This window comes from Magnolia sinica, chromosome 15 (genome assembly GCF_029962835.1).
Source record: "Magnolia sinica isolate HGM2019 chromosome 15, MsV1, whole genome shotgun sequence".
NCBI classification, from domain to species: Eukaryota; Viridiplantae; Streptophyta; class Magnoliopsida; order Magnoliales; family Magnoliaceae; genus Magnolia; species Magnolia sinica.
The window spans coordinates 4,029,040-4,051,370 of NC_080587.1; the positions used below are offsets into that span (position 1 = coordinate 4,029,040).

At 39.7% G+C, this 22,331-nt stretch overlaps 1 protein-coding gene and 1 non-coding gene across 2 annotated transcripts in view; both read left to right on the forward strand.

Annotated features, from left to right (window-relative positions):
- Nucleotides 1-22,331, forward strand: part of LOC131228094 (uncharacterized 38.1 kDa protein-like) — a 112,409-nt gene that overhangs the window by 44,528 nt on the left and 45,550 nt on the right. The gene's annotated exons all lie outside the window — the stretch shown is intronic.
- On the forward strand, nt 15,309-15,415 carry LOC131228477 (small nucleolar RNA R71). The gene has a single exon (XR_009162980.1). It is a non-coding gene; the product is annotated as a small nucleolar RNA R71 (small nucleolar RNA).

Here is a 22,331-nt window from a genome sequence, read left to right on the forward strand (position 1 = left end):
TGTTGTTAATTAAGTGTTGTGCTTGATCGTGGGTGGAAACGTTTTGTTCAGCCCAGAAATGATACAGGTGGGGTCTGCTTTTCAGCAATCTACGGCCTACATGTCTTGGGTCCCTAGATTATAAGATGCGTCATGATCTAATATCACACCTGTTAGATGATTGTAGCCAATCCGACTGCTGGCTTGCCAATGGTGTACATAACAGGTCCATTCCGACAGTTAAGAGGGTGTGATATTTTGTAGTATCTCCCATCAATGATTAGTGGGGAAACCCAACTTTGTATCTTTGGTCATTCCTATAATGCAATGGGCTGAAGGGCTGTTGAAGATGGATTTCTGGAATACAAAGAGGACAGTTTCTCTACAAGTCATTGAATAAGCTTATTCTAAGGCCTATTGGGTTTATGATGTTCGAAATGTCCCGAAGGGTTGCCCCATGGTGAAAGTAGGACACTTAAAAAATCGAGCTAATCCTATCATCATGTGGGCTACCGTGTGAATTTGGATCTGGAAATTTTGGGGTAATGGATTGTTTTTTATGGTGTGGCCCATCCAATGATTGGATATGCTAGATTGTTAGACATGCAGTGCTACGCATGCCACGGGAGTATACGTTCAATTGAAACCATGATAAAAAATTACAAAATCATGTCCAAATCAAACTCATCACCAAATGTGTGGTCCGAATCTAGTGTGATGTCCGTGGACCATTTTGATCAGATCTTCATGATAGAGCCATCCTTTGGTCAATCAAAATCAATAAATGTTTTCAAAGTGTGCCAATTGGGCTAGTTAGTGAATTCTTGGATCTAAGATTAGATTTGTAAAAAAATAAAAATAAAAATCCATAAACATCCTTGATTAATCTAGCCATAAATGGAAAATATCTTTCCAATCTGACCGGACCATCTCGAGAAGCACAACAACAATATCACTCGCACATCAACAATATCACTCGCGCTAAATTTCTTCTCATTCTAACTAATAAATCATGAAATATGGCACACCCAGTACATAATTAACTTTGTATATCCAAAAACTCCGCAAGCTGAACTCTTATATGGACAAGTGACTATTCATTTGAAAGATCTAGACAAATGGACCAAAACCACTAGAACCGATCTCCCAAAGGAATAACTTAATTGGGCCAAAATTATCCTGCAATATGTTAAAAGAAGCAACCAGAATTGACCTGTCCCTTTTGTAGTGAAATCTTGATCACTTTCTGTTGAGGTTTTTTTTTTTTTTTTTTAATCTTTTGGGTTTTCACTGTAAAATTTCTCGAAGTTGATAATATTCCAGAAATATCCTTTGGCTTCTTTTTTTTTTTTTTTTTGAAACATTTTTAGAGTGAAAAGTCTAATTTATCCTTAAAACGATTTACACATGATCTAAAACTTTTAGGACTACAAAATCAAAATCAAGGCGGGTCTTAACTTGATGTGTTTCCGGAATCCAATCCAATCACCATTTACTAACCCTAATCTTAGGTGTATGTCTCAAAAAATTGGTAATTCAAGTGGACCATAAGATTGAAAATAGGGTAAAGGATGAGGAAATAGTATATAAGTGATGCCCACCCTTCAAATTGTTTCCCTTGATGTAACCCACCTAAATCACGGATTGTCCTGAATTTTGAGCCCTAGGTCTAAATGTTTTTATGGTAGTAGATTTCACATAATCATCATGGTGGGCTTTTGAAAACCTTTAATCTATGCTGGACAGGAATCTTCAATAGGGTCAACAGTCCAATATATTTGATTGAGAAAATCCTAAATTTTTTCGTTTATTTGCTGGACGGTTTTTTGGAGGATCTTCGATCCTATCAAGGATGCTTCGATCCTATTGATAGGCACAAGCCGTCGATAGGACTCGATCCCATCGATAGAATTGCACGATTTTGCGTAAGTGCAAGTTTTGTTTATAATTTTGTGAAGGAACTATATAAGTAGCTTTTTAATTTCAAATTAGACTAGTATTCGGAGAGAAAAAACATGTCTAGGGTTTTGGAGAAGAGAGCTAGAGTTTTTCTACTTTAGAAATTCATCTTGGGGGCTTGATTGAAAGTTGATTTCGTCTCTTATGCTTTCATTTTTCGTATTGGATTCTCTCACTTTGTGCAGTGGTTTTTTTTGCAAGGAATTTTTCGCATAAATCATTGTGTTTCTTTGTAATTACTTATGTAATGCATTTCCTTGTTACGTGTTTGATTTTTCTCTAAGGTTGCTTTCGTGCGTAATGTAGGGTGGTCGTGTGCAACAGGTAGTGTCAGAGCATAGGCTATTACGTTGGGATTTTAGATTGAATCTTAAACTTGGCTTCTAAAAAATTGAATGTTAAATAAAAAAAAAATTTACAGGAAATAATAATTTTGAATTATAGAGGTTAAAGATGAAATCTCTCCTAATTCAGTAAGGGCTGTAACATGCACTTCTTGACAAAGCGAAATGTCCTAGAACTAGGAAGGAAAAGGATTGGAAAGACTTAGATCAAAAGATGATGAGCACAATTCAATTATATTTAGCTAATAATGTCTTATACAATGTGATGAATGAGATGATTGCCTCATGTTTACGAGCAAAGTTAGAGAGCATAAATAATAAATATACATGTGACAAGTTCTGTGGGTTCCACAAAAATGCCATTGACAAATCTACTCAAGTCCATCCATTTTTTAAGACCACAATATGGCAGGATTCTAAAAATCAGGCTGATCCAAAATTGACGTGGGCCACCATAAACAAAATGGTAAAAACAGAAACACTAAAACCATTTTAAAGCTAACCATGATGTTTATATGCTACCCAAATCAATCATGTGGTTATTACCACTAAGATAAAATGCAGAACAGATATCATCTTAATACAAAACTTTTGTCATCCTAGGCATTCAATTCCCACTGTTTCAGGTGGTATGGCCCACGTGAGTTTTAGATTTGCCTGATTTTTAGATTATTATTCTAATATGATCTTTAAAAACAGATGGATAGAGTGGATTTGTAACAGACATCTCTGCGAGCCCCACACATCATCAGGGGCACATGCAATCCACTCTCCTTTATAGGAATAGGTGCGATCCCGGCGTCCCCCAAGATGGCGTCCCTTACTGTGGGGCCAGCTTTATGTATCTATTTTAAATCTTTACCATCCATATGTTTTTCCAGATCGTTTCAGCATATGATCCAAAAAATAAGAAGATCCAAATCTCAAGTGGACCATACTCTATAAAACAGTGGTGATTGAACACCCTGCCATTAAAAACTTCTCAAGGCACGCCTTAATGATTTTATAGTGTTTATTTGTCATCCAATCCGTTGATAAGGTCACATAAGCCTGGATGAAGGGGGAAAAAAAAAAACAAACACCAGCTTGATCCAAAACTTTTACGGCCCATTAATAGTCAAGCACCACTGTTTCCAATGATATGGTCCGCCTAGCTATGGGATCTGTTTCTTATTTTTGAAATCATGCACTAAAACGATTTGGAAGAAAAGGTTGGACGGCCTGGATAAAGAACATATAGATCAAGGTGGCCCCACGGTAAGGGACGAACCCTCTTGGTTGAAGTCGGACGCGGTTTGGCTAGTGACGCCGCCACCAGTCAGGTGGCTAGTAGTCGGTGCTAAGTGGACCCCACCATGATGTATGTGTTTTATCCATGCTACCATCCGTTTTGAAAGATAATTTTAAGTCTTGATCCAAAAAAATGAGGTAAATCTAAATCTCAAGCGGACCACACGGTAGTGATTGAATAACTACAGTTAAAAATCTCCTAGGGGCCACTGTAATGGTTATTTGACATATAACTTATTGATTAGGTCATACAAATTAGATGAAGAGAAATGTGTATATATATGTTCAACGGTGGGGCCCTTTAAAAATTCAACGGTAAGTATTCCCTTCTCCCACTCTTTCAGTTATCGTGGCCCACCTAAATCATGAGTCTAATTGGGTATTGAATTATGTGGCTAAATTTATATCACAGACCTTCTGGTCACAGTAGATTTCACGAAATTATTTTGGTAGGCCCACCCCTAGCCTGCAAGCTAGTAAGCTGGCCTCAATGTGCACGAAGTCAGGCTTATATGAATGCCTTAGTACATGCGCACGAAGTATCATGCGGTGCTGTTTGTAGGAGACCACTGCTCTCTCTCTCTTTCTCTCTCCCTCTCTCTCTATGTATATATTACCTTTATCCAAAACTTTTGTAGCCCCAGGGAGTTTTTAAGGGTGGGCATTAAATTAATATTGTGCGGTCCCGTTGAGATTTCTATCAACCTCATTTTTGGAATTATAACATAAAACGATATGGAAGAATGGATGGACGGCATGGATGAAACACATACATCGTAGTGGAGCCCATGGAGCACGGACGACTAGTCATTGGCTAGTAGAAAGGGGAGTAGCCAATTCCTTTCCTGTTAAGTCAGGGTCTCACCTAACCCATTCCTCTCCAATAATGCCTGCCATCACATGTCAAATGCCTTTATTCCAGCTTTATTGTCGGCCATGGTGGCTAAAGGCAGCTTTATTATCTGCCATGGTAGGCAACAGCACATCGGGATACTGTTTGAGCCGTGTTGCATGATTGAATGGTGGGCCAGAGGCATTTATTAGGGTTTACTTATTAGCATTCTTGCTAATAGGACGCGGTTTGGCTAACTGGTGTCAAAACTTTATTAACCAAATGTGTGGTCCGAATTTAGTGTGATGTCCATGGACTAATCTATATGATAGAGCCATCCTTTGGTAAATTAAAGTTAACAAATGTTTTCAAAGTGTGGTAATTAGGTTAATTAGTTACTAAATTTTTGGATCATGCTTGGTACTTAAGGGCAACGAGTATAACAGTGGTTATACTTATGGGCAACGATCATGCTTGTAAGATGGTTAAGATTGATTTGATTTGCATGTGAATATTTAATAGAGCGGATCGTATATTGATAAATATGAGGCACATTCTAGAATTGAAGAAGAATCTGATATCTTCGATAGCACTTGATGCTCTTGGATGCAAGTTCTCCGGCTATAATGGTGTCATAAAAGTTTTTAAAGGGGCACTCACGGTAAAACATACATTAGAGGAGAATGGTGCGGTAGAATATATGAATCAGACTCTCTTGGAGAGAGCCTGAAACATATTAAGTAATGTTAAGTTAGGCAATAAGTTATGGGTTAAAGTCGTTAATAAGACTTACTATATAGTGAATTGGTTTCCGCTTATGCCAATTGATTGCAAAATTTTAGAAGAAGTATGGACTGGCCATGAAGTTGACTACTCAGGGCTGTATATGTTTAGTTGTGACACTTACTCTCATGTACCATCAGTTGAAAGAAATAAGATAGACCAAATGACTAAAAAGTATACTTTTGTTAGCTATTGTGATGGAGTGAAATGGTACAAGCTGTACGATCGGGTTTCATGAAAAATCATTCTTAGATATGATGTCAAATTCGATGCATATATTCTATATCCACTATGTTCATCCGATTTGAAAGATCATTTTAGAATATGAACTCAAAATGAAGCGGATCCAAATCTCGAGTGGACCATACCATAGGAAGTAGAAGTGATTGACCATTAGCAACGTATAATAAGCCATAAAAATTTTGGATCAAGTTGATTTTTGTTTTTTTCCTTTAATCTAGGTTTATATGACCTTATCAATAGGTTGGATGACAAATAAACATTTCAAAAGCATTATGGTGGACCTTGGAAAGTTTTTAATGATGGATGTTCAATCACCATTGTTTTCTAATGTATGGTGGGCCTAAGATTTGTGTTTACCCTTGTTTTTATGTAACTTCATGGACCAATGAGATGTCACCATATATTGGCACTGCGCATTAAATAATAGACAAAATCCTACTCGCGTATCGAGCCCATTATTTACATATGACCTGGCGTGCCTAGATCAACGATCCAAAAGACATCACATGGCAATCATGCCATGTGTGATGTAGATTAGCTTCAAGAGGAGTTAGAGATGTGCTAATTAAATGATATTAAATACTGAATCTTATCAGAAGTAATCTTTGCAAAAAGTGAAAGTTTCGTGAAAATAAGTCTCTCTTTCTCTATTAAATGTCAAAATCTTATCAAAGTATATTTTTATCTAATATTAAATACTCAAACTTTGCCAAAAGCATCTCTCTATGTATATTAAAAAGCCAAGTGATATTGTAAGGACCCAACAACTTTCCTATGTGGGAATTCAGAGACACGAGGACTTCAACTGACATACGCAAAAGTCTCTTTCTTGTACATATAACCAAATGCAACAAGTTACATTGATACAGAACAATCAAAGAGACTTCCACAATCAATCGCCTAAATCCTTCAAGATACTAATGACTACGCAAGGCTACCGCCTCATAAAAGCTTATATAAACAATACTCTACGAAGAGATACAAGCCCTATGCCATTACAATCAAACCCAACTTTATATAATTGTTTACCATTAACATTTTTATTTTTATTTTATTTTAGCTTAGCCCCCGTTGTTGCTCATAGCATAGGGTCATAGTTTTTAATCCATAGTTTATTTCTCCACCCTTCATCCACGACATATCACTGGATTGCAAGGAAGATCACACATTTTCAAATAAAAAGGCTGTGCGGCTTTCCTACTACTTTTTTTTTTTTTCTTGTTAGCTTGTTAGTACACCCACTGTCAGTTCACACTTCACTGTTACCCACCCCCCATTAGGGCGTGTTTGGGCAATGGGATTAGGTGGGATGGGATTCATGTAGTCCTATGCCAATTCCACTCCATGTTTGGAAAAGCTTGGAATTAGATTAGATGGAATTGCATTGGGTCTCATGCCAATTTCACTCAATGTTAGCAAGTTGTGTAGGTCTCACCATGATGTGTGGGCTATATCCACACCGTCCACCCATTTTTCGAGATATTTTAGAGCATGGGCCAAAAAATCAAGTAAATCTAAAGCTCAAGTAGACCCCACCATAGAAAGTAACGGGGATTGGATACTTACCGTTGAAAACTTCTTTGGGGCCACATAAGTTTTGGATCTACCTCATTTTTAGGTCCATACCATAAAATGAGGTTACAAAACAAATGAACGGTTTAGATATAACACATGTGTGTTATTCTCAGTAATTTCAAATGATGGTGGGTATATCCATTCAATGTACCACCGTATTACCAACAAAGCATGAAATTAATCTTATCCCATGGCAACAGGGGACAATCTCTGCCATGGGTAATAATTATGTTTTTTGAATCCCATCCCACCTAATCCCTTCTAATCCCACCGCCCAAACACGCTCTATGGGGCTTTCCTACTACTTGCTAGATAACTTTGCTAGCCATTTCATTACAAAGTTTGGTGTACACCAGAAGATAAAAAGATAATCGAATTACGGCTACATTTCCATGTGCTTGGTTCTTACCAAGTTCTTGAACAGACTGTCACCTCATTGAGTTTTTTGGCATGGAGTTCGATTTTGACCGAGCAATGAACAAATTATCAAAGATCCTCCCTCTAACAGTCATCTTACCACAAGGTCCGGTTTTCATTCGAGCAATGAACAAACAACCATCCCACACATCATGAACGTCATGCTACGAAGCTCAATGCGCGATTGGGCAATGACCGAATCATCATTCCTTAAGCCAATTGTGAGTATCATTATTGTACAAATCGTCAATAGAAGAACGCTTTCCGCTTTTATCATCATGTTCTATTATTTTTATTATTAAGCAACGGTCATTATCACATTAAAAGAATAGGTCCTTAAGACATAGGTAAAAAAGAATCCATTCAAAAGGACTAACTATTATCCTTTTCATGAATTATCTTATTACTGATCGCACTTGATAATTTGAGAGGATAACTGGATTCCGTTTTCAGTCTCTAATCAGACTCAATATAGGGGCATGGATGTTCAATCAAACATTGAGTCGAATATGACTTTGGCATGGCCACACATCATAACTGCATATGAAAATCAAATACGGGCCCTTACTCATGGATGTGACGTTGTGTTTGATTCAATTCGGCTAACAATCTGGATCTCTTCATTTTTTACCTCATGGCCTAAAATGATCTAAAAAAATGGATGTACAACATGCATTTATAATAAATACCTCAAGGTGGGTCCCATGGTAAGAGTTGTACCTAAACTAATGCCATTAAATATCAGTATGATCTCCCAGGCATCCGCCATCCCTTAAGGGATTGCATGTGGCCCAGGGATAGAAATATACCTGTGCTGGGGCTGTGTGGGTTCCACAAATATATCCGTTGACAGATCCACTCAGTCTATCAGTTTTTAAAGGCCACGATGTGATAAGAATCTAAAAATTAGGGAGATCTAAAACTCAGGTGGGCCACCACAAATAAAATAGTGAAAACATAAACACTGAAATTATGTAGAGCTAACCATGATATTTATGTGCTATCCAAATCAATCACGTGGTTATTACCACTAAGATAAACTGTAGGAACAGATATCATCCTTATGCAAAACTTCTAGATATCATCTTGGTACAAAACTTCTGTCACCACAGACATTCAATCCCACCATTTCATGTGGTATGACCCACATGAGTTTTGGATCCGCCTGATTTTTAGATTCCTATTCTAATATGATCTTAGAAAACAGATGAACGAAGTGAATTTGTAATGGGCATCTCTGTGAGCCCCACACATCACCAGGGGAACATGCAATCCACTCTCCTGTATACGAGTAGGTGAGATCCCGGCCTCACCCAAGATCGTGCATCCCTCACCGTGGGGCCACCTTTATTTATCTATTTTGTATCTTTGCCTTCCAGATTGTTTCGACATATGATTCAAAAAATAAGAAGATCCAAATCTCAAGGAGACCATACTTTATAAAACAGTGGTGATTGGGCACAATGTTTTCATAATGTTTATTTGCCATCCAATCCATTGATAAGGTCAAGTGAGCCTGGATGAAGGGAATCCATTGATAAGGTCATATGAGCTTGGATGAAGTGAAAAAACAAACATCAACTTGATCCAGAACTTATTCGGCCCATTGATAGTCAAGCACCACTGTTTCCAATGATATGGTCTACCTACTCACAGGATCTGTTTCTCATTTTTGGAATCATGCACTAAAATAATTCGGAAGAAAAGGTTAAAGACCCTGGATACAGAATATATAGGTCAAGGTGGCCACAAGGGATGAACCCTACCGGTGAAGTCGGATGCGGTTTGGCCAGTGACTCCACTATCAGGTGGCTAGTGGTCGGTGCTACATGGACCCTTTTCCAAGTTATCCATACATTTTGAAAGATAATTTGAGGTATTGATAAAAAAATGAGGTAGATCTAAATATCAGGTGAACCACACCATGGACCATGGAAACCAGTAGTGATTGAATATTCACCATTAAAGACTTCCTAGTGATGTTTTATTTAAACCAACACGATTTAAATGATATTTAAACTCGCAAGTATACGAATCAGATGCAGATACGGTACGTATTACGAGATCGTTCCCACGAGGACTGGTCGTCACAATTCAAATCTATGATTCTCCTTAACTAATTCAACAAATAATGGAATGAATTACTAAGCACAATTTTATAAAAAAAACAATTAATTAAGAACAGGGAAGAAAATTCAATCAGAGAGAGAGCACTAGGACTTTCGAATCCACCCCTAATTATCCTAACCCTTGTTTTGTCTGTGATTTACCTTGATCTAGATTGATACCACTTATATAGAGAAAGCACAATCTGTGTCCTTAATCGGGCATACAAACTGTCTAATTCCTTTAAGCAATGCCATGAATGATATATCCCATATCCTTGGTCGGGCATAAGGGATGTACAATTCATTAAAGCATCCTGTTCTTTCCTCTAAAGGAAACCTGTTCTTACTCAGACACAAGCTCCTATAATAAGCATCCAAACAATATCCATATATATACTTTGGTCAAGTTCATAGATGGAGAAGTATAGAATTTAAACTCATAAAGCCCACTTAAGGAAAGAAACAAATTAATTGAAATTCAAAGTAAATCAACCAATACAAGAGCTAATCAAATTAGGGGCTTCATCTCAGCCCTAGCTGAGAGATTAGTGACCCATAAAATTCATAAAAAATATTAAATAAAATTCATAAAAAAAAAACGTCAAACCAAACAATCTCTCTCTCTCTCTTCTTTCTTCTCTTTCTTCTCTTTCTTCTCTCCCTTGCTCCAGATCTGGAATCCCCTGGTTCTGAATGCCTTTCCCACGTTCAAAACTCCCCTTTTATAGCTGTTGGATGGCTGGGGTCGGTGGCAGAGTCGTAGAAGGACTCGGAGTACAAATTTTCGCAGCTGTGATCGGTGGGCCCCACAGAGGTATTTTATGGAAAATCCACCCCGTCCATTGGATTCAGAACGAAATTTCAGTCAAGAATATGTGGTTTTGAAGGTCCATTAGTTCGGCCCAGAGAAGAAAATACAAAAAGATCAGTTTTGAACGTCCCGGGGCAGTCTACTTTTGGCCTCTGCACCGCACACGTGTGTACGCATGGGCAAGGAATATCAACATGGTTTTGAAGCTCTCGACGCCCTCTACACGATGGACGGATCAGATCTTCCATCTGATCGAAGATGGTGGGCCACAACCGCCCGGAAGTCAGTTTTTCGCGGACGTGCGTAAGCCTTCGCACGTCCGGCGCTGCGATGCTCGGTGGGCCCCACATAAGCGCTTTCAGGGAAATCCACCCCGTCCATTGGATAGAGGACGAGATTTCGTTCAAAGATGGATGGTTTTGAACTTGCGTGGACGCGGCCCAAAGAAGGAATCATGCTGTTTTCATTCTGGACGTCATGGGGCAGCTTGCTTGTGTCCTTTGTACCAAACACTTGTGCACGTATGGGAGTGGAATATCAGCATGGTTTTGTAGTTCTCGAACCCATCTACACGATGGACGGCTCGGATCGGCCGTACGGGTGACGTACGGGCCCACAACGGTCTGTAAAAACGGACTTTCTGTCCATTACACGCGCCAGAAACGGAAGTTTCTGTTTTTGAAAGGATGAAGTCGGGTCAGCGCTGCTGACCGACTTATGCTCGTTCGGTGCACAGGCAGTGCACATGTGCACCATGCACATGTCACCCAAGGTGGGGTCCACTGTGATACTTTTGAGAAATCTGCACCGTCCATCCTTTTTCTCATATTATTTCCACCGTCAGGACCAAAATTGATGTATATCCAGATATCCAGCGGGCCCCACTAAATGAATTAAGGGGCTGATCTGGCCGTTAGACCACTTCCCGAGATTTTCAATGGCTGAAATTTAATATGTACGGTTCATTTATGGTCCCCATCACGTGTTTGAAGTTTCGAGTTGATCGGATGACGGGAAACATGTGATCTTGCATTCTGGACCCTTTTCGAGCCCCTTTGCCTTGCTTTCCTCAATCCCAGGCGTGTAAAATCTTCACTATTGGTTTTCTGGAGTTTATCCCGTGCTCTGGTAATTTTGGAGCGCCAAATCCATGTTCTTAACATCATCTTTCAGTACACACTCCTGATTTCATCCTGTAATAAAAACACGATTAAAATATGGCATTAAACCTTATCATGTACGTAAATTTAGGCAATTACTGGGGTCTGATATGCAATATTTGACCCTGATCACAACCCCCAACCAACATTTTGCTAGTCCCGAGCAAAACATGTGAAAAATAATTTCAGAAATACTTGACAATTCTTGTGAACCCGAGTGACTTGTGAACAGATAGCTGAGATGTGAAAATTCTATGATTCATGAATGGTAAGTAGAATTTTCTCCTGAAATCAAGCTTACAGTAAACTTCATAATCAAGTTCAACATATTAATCCATTAATTAGAACATTCCTAAACATTGAGTTCCACAGGTGTATAGTATAATCTCAGCTTACAATCATTAAGAGTTCCAATAATCAATTTCATGCTAAAACTGGTAATTAACAACAGAATTCTTGACAACCAACACTAGCATTTTAGATTAACCCTTCAGCCTTCAAATTTTATTTTATTTTATTTATTTATTTATTATTATTATTTTTTATTTTCTTTATGAACAGTACGCCAAGGAAGGGAATCAAATCCTCACCTACAGGAAGCAAACCTATGGTGAAAACTCGTCGCCTCATTTTTTATAAGTCAACTATGGAGAATCAAATCTACACCTATAGAGAGCAAACATATGGTGAGGATTATGTGACTTAGCCTTTTAATTCTTCTTTTTACCAAGTTAATCATTCAGTTATCGAACCAAAACTTAATGTGCAAGCGAGATGTGATTTGTGAAATCATGACTCAATCAATGTTTACAACGTCTAATCATGGATTAACAATTCAAAATTGACTGTGAAATCAAGCAGATGGCCGAATCCAAGAGTCATTAGTTACCAACATCATGTATCTTATAATGTTAAAATCACAACTATCCTTCAAAATCACTTTGAATTCAATAGAAATTCAGAAAAAATTTTAAAATTTTCACAAATTTTGCTCAAGACCAAGAAATTACTGATTAGGTACCCTAATCTCCCACCCCCAACCTAAAATCTACATTGTCCTCAATGTAAAAGAAATAAACAAGCAATGCACATGGGACAACGAGAATAAAAGAGGAGTGATGAAAAGATAATACCTGGATGGAGAATCAAGAAGCTTTCTCAAAATTTATGAAAAATTTCAACGTAAAAGCGAGTTAGCACAAGAGAGAAATCAACATAAGCAAAAATAACAAAAAGAAAAAAAACAAAAGAAGATCCTACCTATACCACTTTCGCAAGTGCTCTCGATTGCATTTAGCGCATGCAACAAGCCTTTAAACCCCTAGGTTACCCCTAGTGGACGAGTTGTAGTCTCGTGAGGGTTTGCAGTAATGTTACCCACAAACATTGAAGTAACTAACTAAGAAAATTGAAAATGAATGAAATAAAAAGCAATACAATAAAGCAAAAGGCTGGGTTGCCTCCCATGAGCGCTAAGTTTAACGTCTTCAGCCAGACAAGAACGGACCATGAATGAAATAATCTTTATAACCAGGGTCCGCTAAAGAAATTACCTTAACACTTTCATTAACCGATCCCAGACAAGTGATGTGAGTTCCCATGAACTGTGCTATCTGAAATAAGGCAACTGACACTGTCGTCAAATAATTTAAGGACTTCTGCTCGAACGACTTCTTCTATGTTAGGATCACGCTTCCTTTGCATGTTATGCGACATTTCCACACAGCATGATCCATCCATACAGTGGGGCATACTCCCTGGATTTTTTCTATCTTCCGTTCAATTGCTGCCTTATATGCTCTAAGAACATTAAGCAGCCTGCTCGCCTTTGTCTTCTCAGAGTTACAAACTGTGCTGTCAGGAAGAGTCTCAGAGGGATGAAGAGGTTCCACTTTCGCTCTCCATTTTTCAGTCTCCAATATAGGAGTAGAGTCGAGCAATGCATTGACTTCATGGATGGGACTATCAATGTCAAAATCCATGCCCGATTGTGCTAAGCAGGTCTCAAGAGGATCTTCAAAAGATGTACGGAAGGAGTCCTGCACAAGGCTCTCGATCATGTCCACTTCAAATATGTCATCCAAATCGGAGGATTGTTGTCCTGCATTAAAAACATTGAGTTTAATATTCATGTTACCAAAGGACAATTTCATAACTCCATTCCTGCAATTGATAATAGCATTAGATGTGGCCAAAAATGGACGACCCAAAATGACTGGGATCTGACTATGAAGATTCTGGACAGGCTGAGTATCTATAACTATGAAATCCACTGGAAAATAAAATTTATCAACCTGGATTAACACATCTTCAATAACACCCCGGGGCACCTTGACAGATCTATCGGCTAGTTGTAATGTTATTTTAGTTGGTTTCAGCTCACCAAGTCCTAGCTGCTCATAAACTGAATATGATAACAAATTGACGCTCGCTCCTAAATCAAGTAATGCCTTCCCGATCTTATGATCTCCTATGCCGCAAGAAATGGTGGGAGCTCCTGGATCCCTAAATTTAGGAGGGGTGTTATGTTGAATCATGGAGCTGAGCTGCTCTGCAAGGAAGACTTTCTTATGAACATTCTGCTTACGCGTTTGAGTGCATAAATCTTTAAGAAACTTAGCGTAAGCAGGGACTTGCTTGATAGTGTCAAGCAACGGGATGTTGACTTGCACTTTTTGAAACACATCCAAGATTTCATCAAAGTTATTTCTTTTCTTTATTGGTGCCAGACGTTGAGGAAAGGGTGCTTTGGGCACATAAGGTGGAACATCAGTGGCTCTTGGAGAGTCAGAGAGCTTTTGGACTTTGGATGCATTGGTATGACTCTCTGCTTCATCTTGATCTTCTGTTTTAGAATTTGATTTATCCCCAGGCATCTCTATTCCGTTATCAATCTGCTTGCCTGACCTAAGGGTAGTGATTGATTTGGCCTGTTCATGATATTGCCCTTGGTTGGAATTAGAGCCAATCTCATACTGTCCTTTTGGATTAGCCTCAGGTTGGCTAGGGAACTTGCCCTTCTCTCTCTCACTCAATGTGGCAGCTAGTTGACCCATTTGTACTTCCAGCTTGGCAATGGATTGTGCATTTGCATGTAAGCTTTGCTGGTTGGCCAGTAAGGTTTGTAGGGTGTCTTTTTGGAATTGGAGAGAACTCTGCATGAAAAGATGGAGTGTATCCTCAAGAGATGGTTTCCTTGATTGTGGAGGCACTTGTTGATACTGTGAGAACTGCTGAGGTTGTTGATTGCCCACTTGGGAGTAAGGTTGCATAGGAGGATTTCCAGATGGTCCTCCTTGTTGTGGTCCTTTTGCCCAAGAAAAATTTGGATGTCTAGCCCACCCTGGGTTGTATGTGTTCGAGTAAGGATCATTCCCAGATTTTTGAAAAGTGTTCATAGCATGAACTTGTTCAGAGAGAAGTTCTGGGAATGCTGCACCAGATGGACAAGACTGCATAGGATGGGCAGGACTAGAACATGTGGCATATGCCTCGACTTGAGCTGTTTGTGGTGGTCCATTATTTAATACCAGAGCATCAACTTTCTTTGTCAGGTTATCAAGCTTGGCGCTCAACTCTGGTATGACTCCTATCTCATATATACCACCTCTCTTTTGTGGTTGGGGACTTCTGTCACCTCTATTTGAATAATCCCATTGCTGGAAATTTTCGCACAAGGTTTCAAAGAAGTTCCACGCTTCGACATCACTTTTGGTCATGAATGACCCTCCACTGGTGGCATCAACCATGCGACGGTTCTGTGGTGTCAGACCGTCATAGAAGTATTGAACTTGTTGCCATTTCTCAAAACCATGGTGAGGACATTTAAGAAGCAAGTCCTTCCATCTTTCCCAACATTCATGAAAGTGCTCGCCCTCTTTTTGTATGAAGTTAGTAATTTCTCTACGGAGGGCATTGGTTTTGTGAACGGGGAAGAACTTGTTTAAGAACTTCTTAGACAGTTGGTCCCATGTAGTGATAGATCCAACTTCTAGAGAATTCAACCATGCTTTCGCCTTATTCTTCAAAGAAAAAGGAAACAGGCGTAGGCGGATCGAATCGTCTGAGAAGTTTTGGAACTTAAAGGTGGAGCAAATGTTTAAGAATTCTTTCACATGATGATATGGGTCCTCTTTGTCCAATCCATAAAAGGATGGCAACAATTGTATGATGTTCACACCCCAAGTGCAGGGTTGTGATGTAGTAATAAACTCGGTAAGACCGAGGTCGAATCCACAGGGACTGAAACCTGTACGTTATCTGAAAATAACCAGATCTAGAACTAGGCTAAGATGAAATTTAAACCAATTGTGATTTGAGGAATATGGTGAAATATTAATTTAAACTTAAAGAATTCAGAGAAAGTGAACTAGGGATTCAGAGGATCCACTTGTAGAGATCAGGGAGATCTTATACCTGCTTCATGGATATTATACTGAACTTACTTGATATAGTTTTCAAGAGATGAAAGGTATAAGAATTAGGTATGATTCCATCAAAAATCCATGCCTAAGAGACAAGGTAAACAACAGAACTTAGACCAATCCATAACCAACCAAAAGATGTATGAGTATTAGGAAGGATCCCATCATCCACCCATGTCTATGAGACGATGGCGAACAACAGGGTTTCCGAACATCAAAATAAAAGGAAAGAAATTATTCAAGCCATCACAGATCTACTGTAATTTAAATCACAACAAACCATTAATGACTAAAAGAATTTCTTAAATCAAACAAGTCAATCAGTTCAGTTCAATCAAACCTGTAGAAGCTCCCATCACGCCACAAGCTTCACCTCTTAGCCCTAGCTAAGGGATTTAACCCAACATAATCATAGGAAAAAGAAGAAAAATAAAGAAAAACTACATAAAAATTCCAAACACTTCTCTCTTCGCCTCTCTCTCTCTATCTGACGTCCCCTATTCAAGCATACCCTCTTCTCCACGTTTGGAACTCTTTTTATAACTTTTGGAGTGGTGAAAATCTGATTTGGAAAGCTATCGCACACGCAGCGAAAGCCTTTTCGCAGCCAAGTTCGGGGCTTCATAACTCTCGCGTTCCTTGCATTATTTCTGTAAAATCAGCGTCTCTTGGAAGTGTTTTGGCTGGCCTACACGATGGACGGTTCAGATCTGCCATATGATCAAAGATGGTGGGCCACAACTGCCTGGAAAGTCCGATTTCGCGGACGTGCGTAGCCTTTCGCACGTCCGGCGCTGACGTGATCGGTGGGCCCCACAGGGGTGTTTTCAAGGAAATCCACCCCGTCCATTAGATTGCCCTCGAAATTTCGGTAAGAAATGGATGGTTTTTCATGTTTATTGACTAAGAATCAGAGAAGAAATCATCCAAACATCAATTTGAACGTTGCAGGGCAGTCCACTTATGGCCTCTGTATCGCGCACGTGTGATTGCATGGGTCTAAAAGCTCAGCATGGGTTCGATGAATTCGTGGCCCTCTACACGATGGACGGATTGGATTATCCGTACAGGCCATGGGTGGAGCCCACTTGCGTCCGCAAAAACGGACAGTTTCCGTTCGTTATACAGCTTAATGCGGCAATTGCCGTTTTAATGAAGAAGATACGGGTCAGCCGCGCTGACCCGTTATACACGGTACGGTGCGGCTCGGCACATATGTACCTCATGTACACACTTTGGTTATACGGGACCCACTGTAATGTATATGCAAGATCCGATCCATCCATTTGTTTCCTCATCTAATTTAAACCGCTGAGACCAAAGTTGAGACAGTTCCAGATATCAGGTGGGCCCAGAATCAACGGTTTATGGGCTGATCTGTCAGTTGGGGCACTTCCATAGTGATCCAAGGGCTGAAATTTGATATGTACGGTTAATTTATGGCCCTCAGGCCATGTATGAAGTTTTGAGCCAATCAGATGGCGAGAACTATATGATCTTGCATTTTTTACCATTTTCGGGCCTCTTTAACGTGAATAACTTGATTTCCTCGGATCCCTAGTGTGTAATTCCATCGATCTTGGTCCCCTGGAGTCCGTCCCTTGCCTTGGGTGTCATCAGAGCGTTAAATCCATGGTTTAAGCACCCTTTTTCAGTTCATGCTTGTAAATACACTCTGCATCACAAATACAATTAAATCAGGCTATTAAACGGCATCATGCTTGTAAATTCATGCAATAAATGGGTCTGATATGCAATATTTGACCCTCAACACAACCCCCAACCAGCATTTTGCTAGTCCCGAGCAAATTATGCGAAAAGTAAGTTAAGAATTACAGAACAATTTCTATAAACTCGCGTGATTTTTGTAGAATAATCCAAATATGAGAATTCCCAGATTCATGAATGTTGGATATTACTTCCTCCTAGACTCAAGTGCACGGTAAACTTCATAGTCAAGTTCAAAGTATTATTCCATTAATTAGAAAAATTCTAATCATTGAGATCTATGAGCGTACAGTATAATCTCAGCTTATCATCATTAAAATTCACTTCTCTATTTTAGGATATCACTGGTAACCAATAAGAAGATTCATGATAACCAAAACTTGCCTCACAGATCATCTTTTCATTCCTTCAGCTTTTGATTTTTTCATTAAAAGTAACGCCAAGAAGGGGAATCAAATCCTCACCTACAGGGAGCAAACCTATGATGAAGACTGTACACCTAAAATTTTCACATATCATTCATAGGGAATTAAATCTACACCTATAGGGAGCAAACCTATGGTGTAGATCATTCGCCCAATCCTTTCAATTTCTCAGGTTGGTTCCCTTCAAGCTTAGTGAGTACCAAGTAAATCCTTCAATATCAAACTGAAACCTTAATGTGAAAGCGAGATGTGACATGTGAGATCATAACTCAATCAATGTTTACAACTTCTAATCAGAGATTAACACTTCAAACTTAACTGTGAAATCTAATATAATAAATAACTGAATCTAAGAGTCATAAATTACCAACATCACTCATCTTGTAATTCCAAGTGCCCTAGATGGCCGTCAAAATCACTTCGAATTCATACGAAATTCCATAAAAATTTAAAATTTTCACAATTTTTGCTCAAGACCAAGAAAACACAGATTAGGAAACCTAATCTCCCACCCCCAACCTAAAATCTACATTGTCCTCAATGTAAAAGAAATAAGCATGCAATGCACATGGGACAACAAAAATATAAGAGGAGTGATGGAAAGATAGTACCTGGACGAAAGAATCAAAAGGCTTTCCAAAGATATCTACGTAAGATCGGGTCAGCACAAGAGAGAAACCAACAGAAGTAAAATAAAAATAACAAAAATGAAATCCTACCTACACCACTTTCGCAGGTACTCTCGATTGCATTTAGCGTATGCAACAAGCCTTTAAACCCCTAGGTTGCCCCTAGTGGACGAGTTGTAGTCTCGTGAGGGTTTGCAGCAATGTTACCCACAAACATTGAACTAACTAATTAGAAAAATAAAACAGAATGAAAAGTTAGATTGGCTCCCATGAGCGCTAAGTTTACCATCTATCCTAAAACAGCATAAAGGAAACTACCCTAGTCCTAAGAAAGCAAGGAAAAACTACTAAGTCAAGCCGCAAGGTTCCTCTTGGTAAACAGGATCAGTCAGAGGCATGGACATGTCCTCTGAATTAAATTTCTCGACAAATGGCTTTAAGCGATGTCCATTTACTTTAAACTCCTTGCCATTGTCGGGGTCTCTTATCTCGATGGCCCCATGAGAGTAAGCAGTGATAACAGTGAAAGGGCCGGTCCAACGAGATCGAAGCTTACCCGGAAAGAGATGTAATCGAGAGTTATACAAGAGGACTTTCTGGCCTGGCGTGAATGATTTTCGTAAAATATGTTGGTCATGAAACGCCTTCATCTTGTCCTTGTAAATTCTCGAGTTCTCATAAGCGTCGTTCCGGATTTCTTCGAGTTCATTTAACTGAAGTTTGCGTAGCGAGCCAGCGTTGTCCAAATTGAAATTCAAACTTTTGATTGCCCAGTAGGCTCTATGTTTCAACTCCACAGGCAAGTGACAAGCTTTCCCATAGACAAGTCTAAAGGGAGACATTCCAATAGGGGTTTTAAAAGCAGTACGGTACGCCCATAAGGCATCGGTTAATCGAATTGACCAATCCTTACGGTCAGGGTTAACCGTTTTTTCCAAAATGTGTTTGATCTCCCTATTGGAAATCTCAACTTGCCCGCTTGTCTGTGGGTGGTATGGGGTGCTCACCTTATGAGAGATACCGTATTTCTTCATTAAACTCTCAAATGGTCTATTACAAAAGTGTGAGCCCCCATCACTAATGATAGCTCGAGGCGTTCCAAATCGGGAAAGGATGTTTTCTTTCAAGAATTTAATGACCGTGCGATGGTCATTAGTTCGACATGGAATCGCTTCGACCCATTTAGTGACATAGTCTACGGCAAGCAAAATATATAAATTCCCAAAAGATTGGGGGAATGGCCCCATAAAATCGATGCCCCAGCAATCAAATGCCTCGATGATAAGAATGGGGTTCAGAGGCATCATATTTCGACGGGACAATGCTCCCAATTTTTGACAACGCTCACAAGCTTTGCAAAACTCGTGAGTGTCCCTGAACATAGTGGGCCAGTAAAAGCCACACTGTAAAATCTTGGCCGTGGTCTTTTTAGCAGAAAAGTGACCACCACAGGCCTGTGAGTGACAAAAGGAGATGATACTTTGATGCTCATCATCTGGCACACATCTCCTCGGGATTTGGTCTGGGCAATATTTAAACAAATAGGGATCATCCCAGAAAAAGTTACGTACCTTGGTGAAAAATTTCTTCTTATCTTGCGCAGTCCAATGTGTCGGTATGGAACCTGTGGCAAGATAATTAGCAATATCAGCGAACCAAGGTGAATGGGAGACTCTGAACAATTGTTCATCGGGGAACATGTCATTGATATGTGTTGTTTCAAGGGAATCAGAGGGATTAAGGCGAGAAAGATGGTCAGCCACTACGTTCTCTACTCCCTTTTTATCTTTTATCTCTAGGTCAAATTCTTGGAGTAGGAGGATCCATCGTATCAGGCGGGGCTTAGCATCATTCTTAGACAGAAGATACTTAAGCGCTGCGTGATCAGTGTAAATAATGATCTTGGATCCAATCAAGTATGACCTAAATTTGTCCAAGGCGAACACTACGGCTAAGAGTTCCTTTTCCGTAGTCGAGTAGTTCACTTGGGCAGGATTTAGAGTCTTACTTGTGTAGTAAATGACGTAGGGTTTCTTATCTTTTCTCTGGCCTGGAACCACCCCAAGAGCATAATCAGACGCGTCGCACATAAGTTCAAAAGGAATGCTCCAGTCGGGTGGCTGTATGATGGGTGCACTGGTCAGCATGCCCTTAAGCTTAGTGAAAACTTCTTGACATGACTCAGTCCACTCATATGGTGCATCCTTTTGAAGTAGATTACATAAAGGACGAGAGATGAGACTAAAGTCCTTTATGAATCTTCTGTAAAATCCGGCTTGTCCTAGGAAGGATCGCACGTACCTTATGTTCTTGGGTGGAGGTAGGTTAGAGATAAGATCGATCTTTGCCTTATCTACCTCGATTCCTTTGGATGAAATAATGTGTCCAAGGACAATTTCCTTCTGAATCATGAAATGGCACTTCTCCCAATTAAGTACCAAGTTCTTTTCTTCACATCTTTTCAGCACACATTTAAGACTTTCCAAGCACTCGCTGAAAGATGGACCGAAGACAGAGAAATCGTCCATGAAGACCTCTAAATATTGCCCCACCATGTCAGAAAATATGCTCATCATACATCGCTGGAAGGTGGCAGGAGCATTACATAGTCCAAACGGCATCCTTAGGTAAGCAAAGGTACTATAGCAACATATAAATGTAGTCTTTTCTTGATCTTTAGGGGTGATCTCTATCTGATTGTAGCTCGAATACCCGTCAAGAAAACATTAATAGGAATGATCAGGTAACCTTTCCAAGATTTGATCAATGAAGGGTAAAGGAAAGTGGTCCTTCCTCATGACGGTATTCAACTTTTCTGTAGTCAATGCACATCCTCCAACCAGTAGTGACTCTAGTCGGCACGAGTTCATTATTGGCATTGGCTACGATGGTGATCCCGGACTTCTTAGGAACCACCTGAGTTGGGCTCACCCATTGACTATCAGATATAGGGTATATGATACCCACATCCAATAGTTTAAGAACCTCGGCCTTAACCACTTCCTTCATGTTTGGATTTAGTCTACGTTGTGGTTGCCGAGCGGTCTTCGCATCATCCTCAAGATATATGCGGTGAGTACAAATCGAGGGGTCGATTCCCTTGAGGTCCGCGATTGTCCATCCAAGGGCTCCCTTATGTTCCAGGAGAGTAGATATGAGCATACTCTCTTGTTCTTTCTCAAGGTGGGCAGAAATCACCACCGGGTATGTCTCATCTTGACCTAAGTATGCATATTTTAAATCAGAGGGCAAAGGTTTTAGGTCAAGCTTCGGTGGCTTGAGGTTAGACGGTAGAGGCACTTCATCAGTTTGGGGTAATTCTTCAAATTGTGGCCTCCACCGGTTAACTTCAAGTACCGGTACCGCATCAAGCATGGCACACGTCTCCCTAATTATGTCATCATCAAACTCATGGGAGTGGGCCAGGCACGTCTCTAGAGGATCAGAGGATAAAGTAAGGGGTGTCCTGTTATCCACAAAAGTATCGATCATGTTAATATCGTAGATATCGTCATCCTCCTCTATCCGTCTGGCCGTGTTGAAAAAGATATTCATTTCTAATGTCATATTCCCGAAAGACATACTCATGACACCATTCCTGCAATTGATAATTGCGTTTGAAGT